Here is a 19,477-nt window from a genome sequence, read left to right as displayed (position 1 = left end):
CCCACTGTTAATCACTGTCTCCTGGGTTGGGAGATTCCACACCCTTAGCTTTTCCTCTCAGATGCTGCTTGTGCTTAAATATCTGCTTGATAAGACCTAAAGAGCTAACAGTATTTGATAGGCTATTTTACAGAGAGCATATAGTAATCTTTTGTGTTTGTCATGACTTTTCATAGCTTTTGGACTGCATTTCCACTCTACCCCCATGCTCTTTTTGGTGATTTCTGAGACTAACTCAAAGGCAGATGATGAGATGGAACCTCTTGCTTGACAGTCTCTTTCTCGGTTTTTGCAATTAGTGACACTCTTGAAGCCATAACCGACAGCCTGTCCCTTGGCTCTAGGGAAGAACACAGCATGGAAATTGTAGATTCTCACTTATTGGTAGAGCGTCGAGGTGTCTTCAATCTTTGGAGGCCAGATTGGCCCTGTACCTAGCTTGGAAGCTGTAGTTCTCACTCTGAAAGGACTTATAGTCACTAAAGAGGTCAGTGTTGCAACAGCTGGAAACATGAAAAGTGATAGCAGGTGAGTGTGTGTGTGTGTGTGTGTGTGTGTGTGTGTGTGTGTGTTTAGAGTCAGTCTTTGCAAAGAAGATTATCCTTCCCTCTTTGCTTAGCTGATACCATTTAGTAGGAGGTGTGACTATCGTGGGCTTCCATCCTTACATAGATAAAAACTGAGACCCACAAGTCCTGGCAAGGTTTTAAAGGCTAGGTGCTATAATACCTGTGTACCAAATTAATGCTCAATTTTTGTAGCAGGGCTAGGAGGTGGCATATGAGAGCGTCTTGTGGGTTCTTCTGTGTTGTGATGGTTTGCTGTTGGTTATCAAAGTCCTTTTCAAGTCAGTGTCAAAGCTGAACCAGAATAGCTAATGATGTGAGCATGCGAATGATATACAATGCTGTAGCCTTGCTTTTCTCACAACATCTTGGTGGTAACAGTTTTAGAATTTTACATAGTGGTATCATTCTGCAGATCAAACTGTTTCTATCTGTGCTCCCTTGTGGTCTTTGTTTGTGCTGAATATGTAGTATGTTTGCTGAAGTGGGGGTATATCTTTGTTGAAGTGTAAAAATCATGTGTATGGTGTGAGGAGAGGGCCTGCTTATTCGTCCTGGCCGCCTGGCTAGCTTACACCTGAAATAACCACACAGAAATTGTATTGATTTAAACACTGCTTGGGCATTAGCTCTAATTTCTTATTTGCTAACTCTTAGATATTAGTTTAACCCATCTCCATTAATCTGTGTATCGCCATGTGGCTGTGGTCTTTAGACAGTATCCGTCTGAGGCAGAGGATCCATAGCTTCTCTGTGACTCTGCTTTCTTCCTCCCAGCATTCAGTTCTGTCTTCTCCGCCTACCTAAGTTCTGCCCTATCAGGCCCAAAGCAGTTTCTTTATTCATTAACCAATGAAAACACACAAAAAGAAGGAACTCCTACACCAGTATAGGTCAATAAATTTTTTAAGCTGAAATTTAAGTCTATGTGATGCTCATGTTCCCACCACCCTTCCCTCTCTTTCCTTCAGATGAACCGTTGGTTCTTTTAATGTTTAGTTTCTTGATACTAAGTAGAGCAAAAGCACAAAAAAAAAAAAATACAAGGAAGGGGTGGTACAACTTAAGGAGCTGCCATACAGTGAAGACCTTTATAAATGACATGTCAGTTACTTTCTGGAGGTCCTTAGAACTTGGCTAACCTTCCCAGGAAAAACAGCTACCCTGATTTGTATAATAAGCACTAAAGTTTACATTTATGAACACTATAGTTTGCCTATGTTTTTTTCCTTTATATGTATTATATGTATTAATGGATTCATCATGGCATTTCTATACAGATATTGTGCATTCATAATGATCACCCAACCTTATACCCTCTCTCTCCACTCTGTCCTCCCTCCTCCCCAGTCCCTAATAGACTACCTTCTATTTTCAATTGTATCCTTTTTTTTTTTTTTTAAGTTCTTCTTTAAAGAAAAATTCTAATTTTTGTGTCTGGCTTATTTCATTCAGTATGTCCTCTAGTTCCTTCTGTTTTCCTGAAGATGAAAGGATTTCATTCTTCTGTTAGCCTGTGGTTTTCAATTGGCCCCTTTAGCCTGCAGACTTCTCCTCTCGGTATTTATTTGCTGTAAAGCTCTGTCCTTGGTTTGTGGAGTCCTGTCTTATGGATTTTGTGCTTGTTTCAAATAGTGTGTGCTTTTATTCACTGCATCTGCTGTAAAGTAGTAATTGGAACTGAAGAATTAACCAGATTCATGCTGTGTTTATTTGGTTGGTTCTTGCCAATATATCTTTTCTTTTTACTATTGATTTTTATTGAGCTCTGCATTTTTCTCTGCTCCTCTCCCTTCCTCTCCCCTCCCCTTCAATCTCTTTCCAAGGTCCCCACACTCCCAGTTTATTCAGGAGATCTTGTCTTTTTCTATTTCCCTTGTAGATTAGATCCATGTATGTCTCTTTTAGAGTCCTCATTGTTGTCTGGGTTCTCTGGGATTGTGATTTGTAGGCTGGTTTTCTTTGCTTTATGTTTAAAAACCACTTATGAGTGAGTACATGCGATACTTGTCTTACTATGTCTGGGGTACCTCACTCAAAATGATGTTTTCTAGCTCCATTCATTTTCCTGCAAAATTCAAGATGTCGTTTTTTTTTTTCCTGCTGTGTATGTGTGAATGTACCACATTTTCCTTATCCATTCTTTGGTCGAGGGGCATTTAGGTTGTTTCCAGGTTCTGGCTATAACAAACAATGCTGCTATGAACATAGTTGAGCACATGTCTTTGTGGCACAATTGAGCATCCTTTGAATATATACCCAAAAGTGGTATTACTGGGTCTTGAGGAAGGTTGTTTCCTAATTTTCTGAGAAATAACCACACTGATTCCTCTGTTGAGAGTTCTCTGTTTAGGTCTGTACTCCATTTTTTTTTTTATTGGATTATTTGTTCTTTTGATGACCAATTTCTTGAGTTCTTTGTATATTTTGGAGATCAGACATCTGTCTGATGTGGGGTTGGTGAAGATGTTTTCCCATTCTGTAGACTGTTGTTTTGTCTTGATGACCATGTCCTTTGCTTTACAGAAGCTTTTCAGTTTCAGGAGGTCCCATTTATTAATTGTTTCTCTCAGTATCTGTGCTGCTGGGGTTATATTTAGAAAGTGGTCTCCTGTGCCAATGGGTTCAAATGTACTTCCCACTTTCTCTTCTATAGGTTCAGTGTAGCTGGCTTTATGTTGTTGAGGTCTTTGATGCATTTGGACTTGTTTTGTACGTGGTGCTAGATATGGATCTATTTTCATTCTACATGTTGATATCCAGTTATGCCAGCACCATTTGTTAAATATGCTTTTTTTTCCCATTTGATATATTTTGCTTGTTTGTCAAAAATCAGGGGTTCTAAGGTGTGTAGATTAATATCCGGGGACTGAATCCAGGGCTTCAAGCAACTTTTAAGAGTTCAGCCTCAACTTCCAGCTTGTTTGAGACAGGGGTCTCTTGTTCACTGCTGCTTACACCAGATTAAATGGCCGGCAAGCTCGTAGGGATTCTCCTGTCTCTTCCTCTCATCTCTCCATGGTAGAACTGGTACTACAGACATACACTATTTTGTGTCCAGCTTTATTTGGGTTCTAGAGAATCGAACTCAGGTCTTCATACTCATGTGGATATCTCTGTTGAAGCATCTCCTCAGCCTGCTACTTGACTTTTGTTGTTGTTGTTGTTGTTGTTAGCCAAAAGTTTTTATTCATTTCTTGCATTTGAAGTACTCTTTGATGAAATTATTGGTCTGAGACTCTTTGCCATAGTCCTTAACCAACTGTACTTCTGCAACCAACAACTACTTTCTGTCGTCCCCCCACCCCGAATTTACAGAGGCCTACCCATTCCCCTAGTTTTTTTTTGTTGTTGTTGTTGTTGTTGTCTCAGCCTTAATTAGGTTGATTGGTGTTCAGCATAAAGTGCCTCCACCAAGTTGACATACACAGGCTCATCACAATTGGGTGCAAGAACACAAAGATGGGCCTGGCACTTGTCTAAGGCTTTGGCAGCTTTGCGTATTGCACGCGCTAGGCCATCATGGAGGAGGGCAGTCTTGAGCACTTCTTGTAGAGCAGCATTGATATCTGTTACATCTCCAGGAGCAATACCTTTCTCAGTCGTGGTGTGATAGATTACTGGTGAGACCAAATCTTGAATACACCTGAGCCTGCTACATGTCTGTATGAGGGTGTCAGAAGCCCTGGAACCTGAGTGAGTACTGGGAATTGAACTCGGGTCCTCTGGAAGAGTAGTCAGTGCTCTTAACCACTGAGCCATCTCTCCAGCCCCTAAAGTAACTTTGTTTGCTTGGTGGGCTTTTGGGGGTGGGCATAAAGATTTGTTTCTATACTATCTTAAATAATAAGAGTATTGTTGTTGGATGTACCTGATCATAATGCCCTTTGCCTCTGATCTCAGGGAAGTTTTCATCCTTTACCATGAAGTGTGCTTTCTGCCATTAGGTTTTGGTAAATTCCTTAGTCAAACTTACAGAATCCCTTTTCATTCCAAGTTTGCTTAGAGTATTGTTATGAATGGGAATTGAATTCCATAAAATACTTTTTGTATTGTGAAGATGATCTTGTTTATCTCCTTTAATCTGTGATTGTGGTGAAATATATTAATTAAATACAGTTAAATTCTGCCCCCAAAAAGTCTTAAATTCCTAAAATAAATAAAACCTGGGCATGATTGATTATCCTTTTCATTTTATGTGGCTGAATTGAGTTTGCTGTATTTTGTTTAGGAATGTGTGGTTTTTTTCTTTAGTACTTTCATATTTGGGTATTAAGGTTTTTGTCAGATTTATAAAATGAGTTAAGTTTGGGTTTTTTGTTTGCTTGTTTGTTTGTTTTGGTTTTACAAGACAGGGTTCCTCTATGTATCCTTGGTTGTCTGAATTTGTGTTTTAGAACAAGTTGTCCCAGAAATCAGATCCACCTGCCTCTGCCTCTGAGTGCTGGGATTAAAGGTGTGTGCCACCACTCCCCTGGGAGTATTTTTCTAATTTATAGAGTTTTTACATGAAGATGGAGGCTTTCATTATTTATCCTTTAAATATTTGAAATATAAATAGGTGGTGAAGTCACCTGGGTCAGCTAAGAAATCTTTTTATGTGTGTGTGTTTTTTTGCCTGTGTGTATGTCCCTGCACAGTGTGATTGCAGTGCCCAGGGAGGCTGGAAGTGGATGCCAGATCCCCTGGAACTGGAGTTTCAAAGGGTTGTGAGCTGCTGTATGGGTGCTGGGCCTTGAATGCAGATTCTCTAGAAAAGCATTCCGTAGAAAAGTGTTTCTATTCACTGAGGGTTTTTTTCAGTCCCAGCTAAGAAAATGTTAAGCTTTATGTCTTGGTTATAGCTCATTTCCAATTTTCCCAGTAAGTTTTGTTAAGCTCTACTTTTCTAGAAAAGGTGTTTGTTTTAGCAAGGATTTTGCATATATTCCACATAGATTTTATCTTAGTATTTGAGGCATACTTGGTTCAATCCTGAATTTTCAGTGCTGGGGGACTAAACCCTCCCAAGCTAGGTAGAAATTCTGCCACTAAGCCACTCATTTTGGATATTGGTGACTTGTACCTATTTATCTGTAGTTTCCCTCTCACTATTAAATACTAGTCGTTTTCACCAGAGATAGATGGATTTATGGTCTTTTATTAAGAAAGCAATAGAGTTCATACATTTAATTTTTTTCTTTAGGTTAACTTTACTGTTCTCAGTCTAATTTCCTTTTTAAAGATTTATTTTTGATTTATGTGTGTGTGGATTTATATGGAATATGTGCACAGAAGTACTGGTGCCCTAGGGACCCGGAGGCATTGAATCCCCTGGAACTGAAATTTCAGGTGGTTGTAAGTTGCCCCGGAACCCTGGTCCTCTGGAAAAGCAGTTCTGAGTTATTTGCTGAGCCACCTCCCCAGCTTCAGGTGCTCCTTAGCTCCTCCCCCATATGCATTTGAGACCATAAATTTCTGTGTAAATTTTTTTTTAGGTGTATACATTCACTTTTGGTAGAAAACATCTTCATTTGCTGGGACTGCAGTAGCAGAGAAGCAGACATCAGTTGCTTAAACAGCAGATGATTTCTCGGGTTCAATTGACTGAGGCTTTTCTTCTAAGTTTGCATATTCTCATTTTTGTCTGTCTAAATCTCTCTCTCTCATCTATATCTATCTATCTATCTATCTATCTATCTATCTATCTATCTATCTATCTATCTATCTATCTATCTATCTATCTATCATCTGGTGAGTAATCCAGGCAGGTTAGATTAGGGACTGTCTGAATGGCCATTTTAAATTCACATGGTGAGGATTCGGGGTTTAGAGTTTCCTATGCTAATTTTAGGAGAACAGTTTCAGCTCATAGCAGGATGCAGTTCTGTCATCACTTGGTCATGTATGTTTTCTGATTTCCATTGTTTCTTTTCAATAGGTTATTTATGAGTGCTTAATTTCCATGTAAATAGAATATATGTGTTTTCTGTTGCTGGTTAGAAAAAAAGTGACCACAGATTTAGTGACTTAAAACAATGCACATTTTTTCTTTTAAAAGACCCCAAGGAATTATCTTTCAGTTCTGGAGGCTCTTAAGTCCCAAAGTCAAAGTGTTGGCAGAACTGGGGTTCTTTTTGGGGTCTCTAAAGAACAATGTTTCCTTGGCTTTTCCAACAATCTGTGTTTCTGACTGAGGGCTAATTTAATTCTAAAGATGGGAGGAGAGAGACCACCAACTCATCATGGCCAAATTAATTAAAGCAAGCTTTTTTATGCCTGTACCCAGATACCTCTCCTAAGGCAGAATTTGAGAGTTCAGCATTGGATGTGAGGAAGACAAGGGTTTTGGTTTTTTGTTTTTTGTTTTTGTTTTTAAATAGCTTAAGGGTAGGGGGTTTCCAAATGGGGGATTTGGTGAGCAAAACAGGTGGGGTTACAGGAGCAGAACACAAGCATAACAAATTAGTCCTAATAACCTTCTGAAACAAAAATATGGATTACTTTAAAATTCATTTAGTATTTCTCTTACCTTTTTGTTATCCCTCTAGTGGGTAGCCTAGATGATATGTACATTTGACTTACTATACTCTAATAAAAATTGCAATTTTTCACCATTTTTTGAGATGACATTTATGTTAGTTTGTTTTCTGTTGCTGTGATTAATACAGTGACCAAAAGCAACTTGGGGAGTAAAGGGTTCATTTTATCCTACAGCTTACAATCCATCAGGAAGGGAAGTGAAGGCAGGAAGTGAAGCAAAGACCATGGAAGAATGCTGCTTACTGGCTTCTGTCTGTGGCTTGTTCAGTTTGCTGTACCATACAGGACCTCCTGCCCGGTGGTGTCCCTGTCCATTGCGGGCTGTTCTCTCCCACATCAATCATTAATAAATGCTTCCACATATTTATTTGCATGCACTCCCATGGAGGTAATCTTTCAATTAAGGTTCCCTCTTTTCAGATAACTCCAGGTTTGTGTTAAGTTGACAGAAATTAAGTAGCACAATTGACCCCTTCTCAGCTTGACACACAAACATGTCACTATTCAACTATAACCTTTCCTTGTTTATTCCCAAGATGGCACATTAGTATCATAATATAGTATGCAATATCTTTAGTATAATATAGCCCAGCTTTTAAAAGTCCCACAGTCTTGTAAAAACTCCAGCTATTTAAATATCCAAGTTATCTTTAGAAATCCAAGGTCTTTTAACTGTGGGTTTCTATAAAATAAAGAAATTTATATACTGGTTTCAAAATGGATGGACTAGGGTACAGTTACAGTGAGATCAAAGCAGACTCAAAATTCAACAGTGTAATTAGCTCAACGTCTAACATCTGAAACTCATGAATTTTTGAGCTAGAAAAGGGCTTGAGGAGCCTCATCTCTCCAGCTCTGCCATGCACAGCTCACATAGCTTGTTTCATAGGCTCAGGCTGGCTCCATGCCAGGCCTGCTGCTGTCCTTGGTGCTCAACCCATAGTCCCGGTATCTCAAATTCTGAGTCTCACTGCAGCTGAGGCTGCACTTTGACCAGTGGCTTTTCTGGCTTCTCACAGTGCTAAGCTTCAGCTGCTCTCCAGGACCCCTCATGCTTTCCAAACCATTGAGGAGATTCTTACACATTGCCACGTGCAGCTGCTAGTTTGAAATGCAGCCTTGGTCACCCTCTGGACCACAACTTCTGTGTGCTGACCCTGAAGAAATGATTTCATCTCAGTGATTCTGATCTCTTTTTAATCACAGTGATTTTCAGCCCTGGCTACCCAGCAGCATCTGACCTAGTAACATTTTTACTGTAGTGGTGCTAGCTTTTTATTATTCACCCGATTCTTCAGCCTCAGCTAACCAGAAGCAATAGATTCTTAATATTCTTTTTTTTTTAAAAAAAATATTTATTTATTATGTATACAATATTCTGTCTCTGTGTATGTCTGCAGGCCAGAAGAGGGCACCAGACCTCATTACAGATGGTTGTGAGCCACCATGTGGTTGCTGGGAACTGAACTCAGGATCTTTGGAAGAGCAGGCAATGCTCTTAACCACTGAGCCATCTCTCCAGCCCAATATTAATATTCTTAATAGCAGAGGAATGATTGCTGTAGAGTCTTGAGGGACTTCCACTCTTCTCTCAAAACTTCACAGTTAGGTCTCCCTAATCTGCATTTTTCTTGGCATTCAGCGGATTTTCCAGCCCTCAGCTCTAAAACCCTTCCACAATCCTCCTAAAACAACACGGCCAACACCATCACAGTAATCCCACTTTTCTGGTACCAACTTCTCCTTTAGTACTTTCTTTTCTTTTTCAAGACAGAGTAGTTAAGTATTTTTCCTTAGGGGACAAACCTCTCTGCCAATGCAGTAATCCCAATCAGACCAAATTAGACCAAATTAAAAGATACCCAGGTTTAATGGCTGTCAACACTCCCAGTGACCCCCCGGGAAAACAGGGAGGGGGGAACAGAGAACTGAAAGATCATAGAAAACTGGGAGACTACATGTTCATTCTCTGGGGGCAGTTTAAATAGCCTATGGGAGGGGTCACCATGTGGTGGGCTTTCTCGGAGGTGGAGTTTGGACTGAGGCAACTCCCAGGAGAGGGAGCTTTGAAATGGAACTTTCTGCCCAACATTTCAAAGTGGATGCCAGGAGACTGGGGTGAAGCCCGCAACTAAATAAGAGTTTCTCTTTGCAGCCTTGGCTGTTCCGGAACTCACTCTGTAGACCAGGCTGGCCTTGAACTCACAGAGATCCACCTGCCTCTGCCTCCAGAGTGCTGGGACTAAAGCTGTGCACCACCACCACCCAACTTCCTTTAGTTGCTTTCTGTTGCCAAAATAAAACACTGAACAAAACTAACTTAAGGAGGAAAGAGTTTATTTCATTTTACAGTTTAGAATCCATCATGAAGGGAAGTTGAGGCAGGAACTGAAGCAGAAGCCATGGAGGAATGCTGCTTATAAACTGCTCTCCATTGCTTGCTCAGCCTGCCTTCTTACACTGCCCAGAGGTAGTACCACCCACAGTGGGCAGGGTTTTCCCACACCAGTAATTAAGAAAATGCCCCCCTACAGACTTACCTGCTGGCAATCTGATGAGATAGATGATACTTCAGTTAAGGTTCCCTTCTTTCAGATAACTCTAGGTTTGTGTCAGGTTGACTAGCCAACTCAGCACCAGAACTTGGTTTTGACTACCTACTTCATGCTTTCCTTCTGATTTGGTTTTATCTTTTTCACCACCCCAGTTTTCTTGAATATATTACCTATAGTGATTTTATTCTTAAATTTATTTATTTAAAGAAAGAATCTCAATTTTGTAGCTCTGGCTGGCCTTGAGCTCTCACCCCCTCTAAATGGTGGTTTATAGGTGTGTCTTAGTTTGGTTTCTATTACTGTGATAAACAGCATGACCACAAAGCACCTTGGGAAGGAAAGGCTTTCCTTCATGAAGGGAGTTCCAGGCAAGAACTTAAGCAGAGACCATGGAGGAACAGTGCTTACTGCCTTGCTCTGTATGGCTTGCCTTACATAGCTTGCTCAGCCTGCTTTCTTATATAACCCAGAACCACCTACCCAGAGATGGTACCACCTACAGTGAGCCAGACACAAGAATCATTAATCACAAAAATGCTCTCCAGACTTGCCTACAGGTGATCTGATGAGGTTATTTCTCTGTTGAGATCAGATGTTTCTAAGTTTGTGTCAAGTTAATAAAAACCAACCAGCACAAGCTATGAGCCTCTACCATGAGTGATTAAGTATGGCTCTAAATCCTTGTGCACTTGCTCCATTATCTGGGTAATATTTTGTGTGTCAATTGGATTTTATTTTCCTTCAAATTTGGGTTTTTTTGCATGCCTTGTAAGTCTGATTTAAGGCTAGATATTGTACATAAGAAATTATAGCAACTCCAGATGGTGTTAGCACTGTCTGGAAAGGGTCTTAGGTATTCCCTAGGAGGGTGAGGGTGACCACCTTGAGGCAGTCAGGGTTTGAGCTGTGTCAGGACTTGTCTGTTGTTTTGGAACTGCCTGGTGTGCCCCTGCTTTACCGTTTCTAGGTTCATATTCACACTCAAGATGAAACCTTTTAATTTATGAGGAGAGCCGTACTGCACTCCTTACTCAGGGCAGAGCCATCGGAGTGGTATTGAAGCAGTCCTCCAGTATTTGATTTATTTACTTTTGATCAATTTACTACTTCTTAGCAACTGTTCTATGTGTTCAGGGTGTTTTTCTGAGCATTAAACCAACATTTTTTAGATAATTTTTCTTTGTCATTTCTTTATATATTTATTTGATTATTTTCATTGTATTGGAGTATTTTTAATGTTGTGGGACCAAACCAGACTATCTTTTATTTAAAACATAGATTGTGTGTGGTAGAGGAGTGCACATGCACCGTGGCGCACACATGGAGACCAGAGAACAGCTTGTGAGAATCCATTTTCTCTTCTACTCTGTGGGTTCCATCCAGAAGGCAGGTGCCTTTACCCATGGAGCCATCTCACCAGCCCCAGGCAGTCTTTCATATCATCTTAATTTCTTGTTATTATTTTTTTGAGATTATAATTACATCATTTTTCCCTTCCCTTTCTTACCTTTAAACTTTCCCATGTGCTCAATATGTAGCCTCTTTTTTTTCCCTCTTCCTCTTTTTTTTTTTTTTTTCTCTTTATAATTGTCGAAGTGGAGAGCCACTTGTTTTAGCACTATGGATTAGATCAGGAATCAGCATTTGTAGCCAGTCTTGTCTCGTCACTAAAGTGTTTTTTGGATCACAGCCATCTACAAATAGTCCTTATGGATCTCTACTTTGATATTTTACCAGCAGAACTGAGTAGATGTGCTATGATGAATTATTATCATCTACCTTAGTTAAGGGTTTCTACTGAAGTGATGAAAACACTGTGATCAACGGCACCTTGGGGAGGACGGAGCTTACAAGAGAGCAGGAACGTGGAGGCAGGAACCATGAAGGCGCACTGCTCGTTCCTCGGGCTTGCTTAGCCTGCGTTCTTACAGCACTCAGGACCTTCAGCCTGATAACCACCATCAGGGTGGTGCTGCACACCCTGAGCTGGGCTCCCCCTCATCAGTCATTAATCAAGAAAATGCACCACATGCTTGACCCAATCTGGTGAGAGCATTTTCTCAACTGGGTTTCCTCTGCCCAAATGACTCTAAATTTCAGCATGTGTCAAGGAGACACCATCTATAGTTCTTCAGTCAGAAGCTAACCAGTCCCTGAATTAGACCATCCTTTGTTCATTGATGTGAGTTGGTTTTAGTGCTCTAAATATACCGCACCTATCCATGACACTTTTCCATTTCTGTAGTCACTAGACATGTTTCCACCCTATCACTCTATTTTAGCTTTATACTACTGTATTTTATTGACCTGTTAGCACTTACATGGTACATATATCAAATTACATAGATCTCTACATATAAAAAATTGGAAACATAAAATGTAAACCTTCAGGGCATGATAGCACACTTCTTTAATCCCAGCACTTGGGAGGTAGAGGCAAGTGGATCTCTGAGTTGAGGCCTGCCCGGTCTATAGAGTTGAGGACAGCCAGGGCTGTCTCAAAACACAAACAAAGGGGATTCGAGGTGGGGAGAAAATCCTCCGCAATCATGCCCAGCAGCTTGGATTTTTGTTGATTCCAGATGTAGTCAGGTTGACAACCAAGATCAGCTGACTCAGGCTTATTCCTCTAGCTTCTAATGGTCTTGACTCAAGTGTCTCCTCTCTTTGTCAGCCATTTCCCAGCCACTCACCTAAGGTTTCACTCAGTCTCCCTGCTAAATCTCTAGTTCCCTTCCCTGCTTGATTTTCTTTTCACAGCCCTTACTGTCATATAACATAATAGGTCTATTGGAAGACATAGTCTGCTTTACTTTATTAGAATGAGGCATATTCTTGTCTTTGTTAGTCTGTCTTATTCCCATAGTTCAGCACAATCCTCCATTAGTTAAGGTCTCAAATACATTATTGCTGAAGTAATGAATCTTCACGTATTTAACAGTTTTCATTTCTTGAATTGGAACTCCTAGGTCAGAAGAATAAATGACATTTTCCCTGCAGTACCAGGCATTGTGCTCTATCACTGACCATACACCTAACCCAAGGAAGACTTAGTTTTGTGTACCTTTGTCATTTAACTTGGTTATTGTTTTGAATGTGGTCTTTCAAAAATGTTGTAAAAAAATGACTTATGTTATAACCAGGCGTTAGTGTGCATGTGTGTAATCACACTCCTCGGAAGGCAGAGGTAGGAGGATTGTTGACAGTTTTAAGGCCAGTCAGATCTACAGAGTAAGTTCTGGATCTACCAGAAGCTATTTAGTAAAATCTTGTCTCAAAAACAATCAAAAAAAGGGGGTTATGTTTAGTGTATTCTGCCACTCTTGTGCTTGAGTATGCCATTCCCATACTCAGAAGCAGTTGAATGACTTTCAGAGCTATTGCTATATGGCTAAGAAGCTGGCAACCACTTTACATTATACAGTTACATCTATCCAGTACGGCCCCTGTTTCCTACAGTGTCTGACAGTATTTTATAGTTTGTCTACCCAATGTGGTCCCTGTTTCCTACAGTATTTGACAGTATTTATAAGTATGTGTACCCAATGTGGTCCCTGTTTCCTCTCCAGTATATGTCAGTATATTTTTAAAAACTTTATTAACTTTTATTGAGCTCTACATTTTTCTCTGCTGCCCTCCCTGCCTCTCTCCTCCCCTTCAAACCATCTCCCAAGGTCCCATGCTCCCAATTTACTCAGGAGATCTTGTATTTTTCTACTTCCCATGTAGATTAGACCTATGTATGTCTGTTTTAGGGTCCTCATTGTTGTCTAGGTTCTCTGGGATTGTGATTTGTAGGCTGGTTTTCTTGCTTTGTGTTATGAGTGAGTACATGTGGTAATTGTCTTTCTGAGTCTGGGTTACCTCACTCAAATGATGTTATCTAGCTCCATCCATTGCCTGCAAATTTCAAGATGTTATTTTTCTGCTGTGTAGTACTCTATTGTGTAAATGTGCCACATTTTCCTTATCCATTCTTCCGTTGAGGGGGCATTTAGGTTGTTTCCAGGTTCTGGCTATGACAAACAAAGCTGCTATGAACATAGTTGAGAACATGTCTTTGTGGCACGATTGAGCATCCTTTGGATATATACCCAAAAGTGGTATTACTGGGTCTTGAGGAAGGTTGTTTCCTAATTTTCTGAGAAATCACCACACTGACATCCAAAGGGGCTGTATCAGCTTGCATTCCCACCAGCAAGGCAGGAGTGTTCCCTTTTCCCCACAACCTCTCCAGCATAAGTTGTCATCAGTGTTTTTGATCTTGGCCATTTTACATGTGTAAGATGGAATCTCAGAGTTGTTTTTTATTTGCATACCTATGATAACTAAGGATGTTGAAACATTTTCTTACGTGTCTTTTAGCCACTTTAGATTCCTCTGTTGAGAGTTCTCTGTTTAGGTCTGTACTCCATTTTTTATTGGATTATTTGTTCTTTTGATGACCAATTTCTTGAGTTTCTTTGTATATTTTGGAAATCAGACATCTTTCTGATGTGGGGTTAGTGAAGATCTTTTCCCATTCTGTAGGCTGTCGTTTTGTCTTGATGACTATGTCCTTTGCTTTACAGAAGCTTTTCAGTTTCAGGAGGTCCCATTTATTAATTGTTTCTCTCAGTATCTGTGCTGCTGGGGTTATATTTAGAAAGTGGTCTCCTGTGCCAATGTGTTCAAATGTACTTCCCACTTTCTCTTCTATAGGTTCAGTGTGGCTGGCATTATGTTGTTGAGGTCTTTGATCCATTTGGACTTGAGTTTTGTACATGGTGGTAGATATGGGTCTGTTTTAATTCTTCTACATGTTGATATCCAGTTATGCCAGCATCATTTGTTAAATATGCTTTTTTTCCCATTTGATATATTTTGCTTGTTTGTCAAAAATCAGGGGTTCTAAAGTATGTAGATTAATATCCAGGTCTTTGATTCGGTGCCATTGGTCCTCCTGTCTGTTTTTATGCTAATACCAGGCTGTTTTCAGTACTGTAGCTCTGTAGTAGAGTTTGAAGTCAGGGATGTGATGCCTCCAGAAGTTCTTTTATTGTACAGTATTGTTTTGGCTATCCTGGGTTTTTTGTTTTTCCATATGAAGTTGAGTACCGTTGTTTCAAGGTCTGTGAAGAATTTTGTTGGGATTTTGATAGGCATTGCATTGAATCTATAGATTGCTTTTGGTAAGATTGCCATTTTTACTATGTTAGAGGTTACTCGAGATACTTTATGTTATTTGTGGCTATTGTGAAGGGTTATGTTCTCTGATTTCTTTCTCAGCCCACTTATCTGTGTACAGGAGGACTACTGCTTTTTTGAGGTAATCTTACATCCTGCTACATTCCTGAAAGTGTTATGAGTTGTCGAAGTTCCTTGGTAGAATTCCTTGGGGTCGCTTATGTAAACTACCATATCATCAGCAAACAGTAAGAGTTTGACTTCTTCTCCAATTTGTATCCCCTTGATCTCCTTTTGTTGTCTTATTTACTCCAGTTAGGACCTCAGGAACTATATTGAATAGGTATGGAAAGAGTGGAAAACCTTGTCTTGTTCCTGATTTCAGTAGGATTGCTGGGAGTTTCTCTCCATTTATTTTGATGTTGGCTGTTGGCTTGCTGTATATTGCCTTTATTATGTTTAGGTATGTTCCTTGTATCCCTGCTCTCTCCAAGACCTTTATCATGAAGGGATGTTGTATTTTGTCTAAAGCTTTTTTGGCATCTTATGAAATGATCATGTGGTTTTTATTTTTCAGCTTGTTTATATGGTAGATTTTGTTGACAGATTTTCGTATGTTGAACCATCCCTGCATCTCTGGGATGAAGCCAACTTGATCATGGTGGATGATGGTTCTGATTGTGTTCATTGGATTTGATTTGCCAGTATTTTATTTAGTATTTTTGCATCAGTGTTCATGAGTGAGATTGGTATCAGGGTAATTGTAGCCTAATAAAAAGAGTTTGGCAATGTTCCTTCTGTTTCTATTGTGTGGAAAAATTTGAGGAGTGTTGGTATTAGTTCTTTGAAAATCTTGTAGAATACTGAGCTGAAACCGTCTGGTCCTGGGCTTTTTTTGGTTGGGAGACTTTTGATGACTGTTTCTATTTCTTCGGCAGTTATAGGTCTGTTTAATTTGCCTATCTGGTCTTTATTTAATTTTGGTAAGTGATATTTATCCAGAAAGTTGTCCATTTCCTTGAAGGTTTTCTAATTTTGTGGAGTACAGGGTTTTCAAAATATGACCGGATGATTCTCTGTATTTCCTCCGCGTCTGTTGTTCTGTCCCCTTTTTCATTTCTGATTTTGTTAATTTGGATATTCTCTCTCTGCCTTTTGGTTAGTTTGGATAAAGGTTTGTTTATTTTGTTGATTTTTCTCGAAGAACCAACTCTTTGTTTCATTGATTTTTTTTTTTTGTATTGTTTTCTTTTGTTTCTATTTTGTTGATTTCAGCTCTCAATTTGATTATTTCCTGCCATCTAGTTTTTCTTGGGTGAGTTGTTGCTTTGTTGTAAAGTTTTCAAATGTTCTGTTAATTCCTGGTTGTGGGATTTTTCCATCTTATTTATGTAGGCATTAGTGCTTGACACTTTCCTCTTAACACTGCTTTCATTGTGTCCCATAGATTTGGGTATTCTGTGTGTCATTTTCATTGAATTTAGGAAGTCCTTTATTTCTTCTTCCTTGACCCATGATTTAGGTGTGCATTGTTTAATTTCCATGTGTTTGTGGGTTTTCTGGAATTGGAATTGCTGTTGACTTCTAGTTTTAAAGCATGGTGATCTGATAAGGTACATTGGGTTATTCCAATTTTTTGTATTTGTTGAGGTTTGTTTTGTTACCGAGTATGTGGTCAATTTTTGAGAAGGTTCCATGAGGTGCTGAGAAGAAGATATATTTTTTATGTTTGGATGGAATATTCTATAGATGTCTGTTGAGTCCATTTGAGCCATAACATCTGTTAGTTCCTTTATTTCTCTGTTCATTCTTTGTCTGACTGACCTGTCCAGTGGAGAGAGGGGAGTGTTGAAGGTCTCCCACTATTAGTGTGTAGGATTTAATGTATGATTTAAGCTTTAGAAGTGTTTCTTTTACATATGAGGGTGCCTTTGTATTTGGGGCATAGATGTTCAGTATTGAAATTTCCTCTTGGTGGATTTTTCCTGAGACTAACATGAAATGTCCTTCTTTGTCTCTTTTGATTGATTTTAATTTGAAGTCTATTTTGTTAGATATTAGGATAGCTACACCAGCTTGTTTCTCAGGTCCATTTGATTGGAAATTTTTTTCCCAACCCTTTACTCTGAAGGCAGTATCTGTCTTTGAGTTTGAGGTGTGTTTCTTGTATGCAGCAGAAGGTTGGATTCTGTTTTCGTATCCAGTCTGTTAGCCTGTGCCTCTTTATAGGTGAGTTGAGTCCATTTATATTAAGGGATATTAATGACCAGTGGATGCTATCTCCTGTTAATTTAGTTTTTGTTGTTGGTGATGTTAATTTGTGCAGTTTTCCTGTCTTTGAAATTTGCTGCTATGACACCACCAATTGTCTGTGTTTTTGTTGATGTAGCCAACTTTCTTGGAGTTTTCCTTCTAGTATTTTGTGTAGGGCTGGGTTTGTGGCTAGGTATTGGTTAAATCTGGTTTTGTCATGGCATATCTTGTTTTGTCCTTATGGTGACTGAAAGTTTTGCTGGGGGGCTGGAGAGACGGCTCAGTGGTTAAGAGCACTAACCACTCTTCCAGAGGACCTGAGTTCAATTCTCAGCAACCACATGGTGGCTCACAACCATCTGTAATGAGATCTGGCACCCTCTTCTGGCATGCAGGCATACATGGAGGCAGAATGTTATATACATAATAAATAAATCTTTTTTAAAAAAGGAAAGTTGTGCTGGGTATAATAGTCTGGGCTGGCATCCATGGTCTCTTAATGTCTTCATAACACTTGACCTTCTGGCTTTCATTGTCTCCAGTAAGAAGTCAGGTGTAATTCTGAGAGGTGTGCCTTTATATGTTACTTGGCCTTTTTCCTTTGCAGCTCTTAATATTTTTTATTCTGTATGTTTAGTGTTTTGATTATTATGTGGCAAGGGCACTTTTTTTTTTTTTTTATCTAGTCTGCTTGGTGTCCTGTAAGCTTCTTGTATCTTCATAGGCATATCTTTCTTTAGGTTGGGAAAGTTTTCTTCTATGATTTTGTTAAATATATTTTCTGTGCTTTTGAGTTGAACTTCTTCTCCTTCTATATCTATTATTCTTAGGTTTGGTCTTTTCATATTATTCCATATTTCCTGGACATTTTGGATTAAGCTTTTGTTAGATTTAATGTTTTCTTTGACTGATGAGTCTATTTCCTCTATTGTATCTTCAGCACTTGAGATTCTCTCTTCCATCTCTTGTATTCTGCTCTTTATGCTTACATTTATGGTTACATTTATGCTTACATTTATGGTTCTGAATCATTGTCTCATGATTTCTGTTTCTATAATTCCCTTGACTTGTGTTTTCTTTATTGTCTCTATTTTAGTTTTCAAGTCTTAAATAGTTTCTTATGTTTGATTGCTTTTTCTTGGTTTTCTTTAAGGGATTTACTGATGTCTTCAAATTTTTTTTGATTGTCTTTTCCTTCATTTCTTTGAGGGAATTTCTCATTTCCTCTATAAGAGTTTCAAACATTCTCCTGAAGTTATTTTTTTAAGTCATTTTCTTCTGCTTCATCTGTATTTGGTTGTTCAAGTCTTGCTGTTGTAGGGTCTTGAGATTTTACTGGTGTGGTGTTGTGTGTGTTCTTACCTTTTCTACTCATCTTTTCCTCTTATTTGGTGTGGTTGAGGCTGTCGGTGATTCTGGTGATTAATCTTCTAGGTGTCAGTAAATCTAAGGCTCAGATGGTTGTTCCTTTTGGTAGCAGTCATGCCACAGTTCTAGTTACCCCATTGGTCACTCCGTGTTCCTGGAGGTCCCTCAGTGTTCTGCTCCTGTTGAGTTTCCTGTCTCAGGCCTGTTCTAGCCTAAGTTGTTGGCTCAGACCTATTTCTGTAAATGTCCCTGGTCTGGATACGCTTTTTTATTTATTTATTTATTATGTATACAATATTCTGTCTTGTGCGTATGCCTGCAGACCAGAAGAGGGCACCAGACCCCATTACAGATGGTTGTGAGCCACCATGTGGTTGCTAGGAATTGAACTCAGGACCTTTGGAAGAGCAGGCAATGCTCTTAACCTCTGAGCCATCTCTCCAGCCCATGGATACGCTTCTGTAGAGGTCCCTGTCTTGGGGTTGGTCCTGTAAAGGTCTCTGATCTACTCCTTCGGAGTTCCCAAACCCAGACTTGCAGAGAACCTGGCTGAGGCCTACAACCTCAGAGGTCCCAGACTCATGCCTGGTCCCACAGAGATCTCTGATTCCTGCCTACTCCCTTTGGAGGTCCCAGACTCAGGCCCAGACTTGCAGAGGTCCTTGCTCAGGCCTAGTTCCTCTGAGGTCCTAGACTCATGCCCAGACCCACAGGGGTCCTGGCTCAGGTCTCCTCCCTCGAAGGTCCTAGATTTAAGCCTGGACCCACAGTGGTCTCTGGCTCTGGCCCACTTGCACAGCAGTTGCTCCCCTGTACCTGCTCCTGTAGAGTTCGCTGGCTCACCTCTGCAAATGTCCCTGGTCTGGATCTGCTCCTGCTTCTGTGGAACTTGTTTTCTCAGTCCCGCTCCAGCCTAGGTACCTCGCTCAGTCCCGCTCCTGTGGAGCTTGCCACCTCAGGCCTGCTCTGGCCTAGGTTGCTGACCCAGTCCTGCTTCCGCAAATGACCCCGGCCTGGATCTGTTCCTTGCTCTCCTAGAGTTCAGTC

At 39.9% G+C, this 19,477-nt stretch overlaps 1 protein-coding gene and 1 pseudogene across 1 annotated transcript in view; one reads left to right on the top strand and one right to left on the bottom strand.

The window, feature by feature from the left end:
- The window catches only part of Diaph1 (diaphanous related formin 1), a 97,612-nt gene that overhangs the window by 59,202 nt on the left and 18,933 nt on the right, over nt 1–19,477 (top strand). The window lies entirely within an intron of this gene.
- Nucleotides 3,757–7,425, bottom strand: LOC119814292 (annotated as a pseudogene).

This window comes from Arvicola amphibius, chromosome 5 (genome assembly GCF_903992535.2).
Source record: "Arvicola amphibius chromosome 5, mArvAmp1.2, whole genome shotgun sequence".
Taxonomy (NCBI): domain Eukaryota; kingdom Metazoa; phylum Chordata; class Mammalia; order Rodentia; family Cricetidae; genus Arvicola; species Arvicola amphibius.
This window is presented reverse-complemented; position numbering and strand designations above follow the sequence as displayed.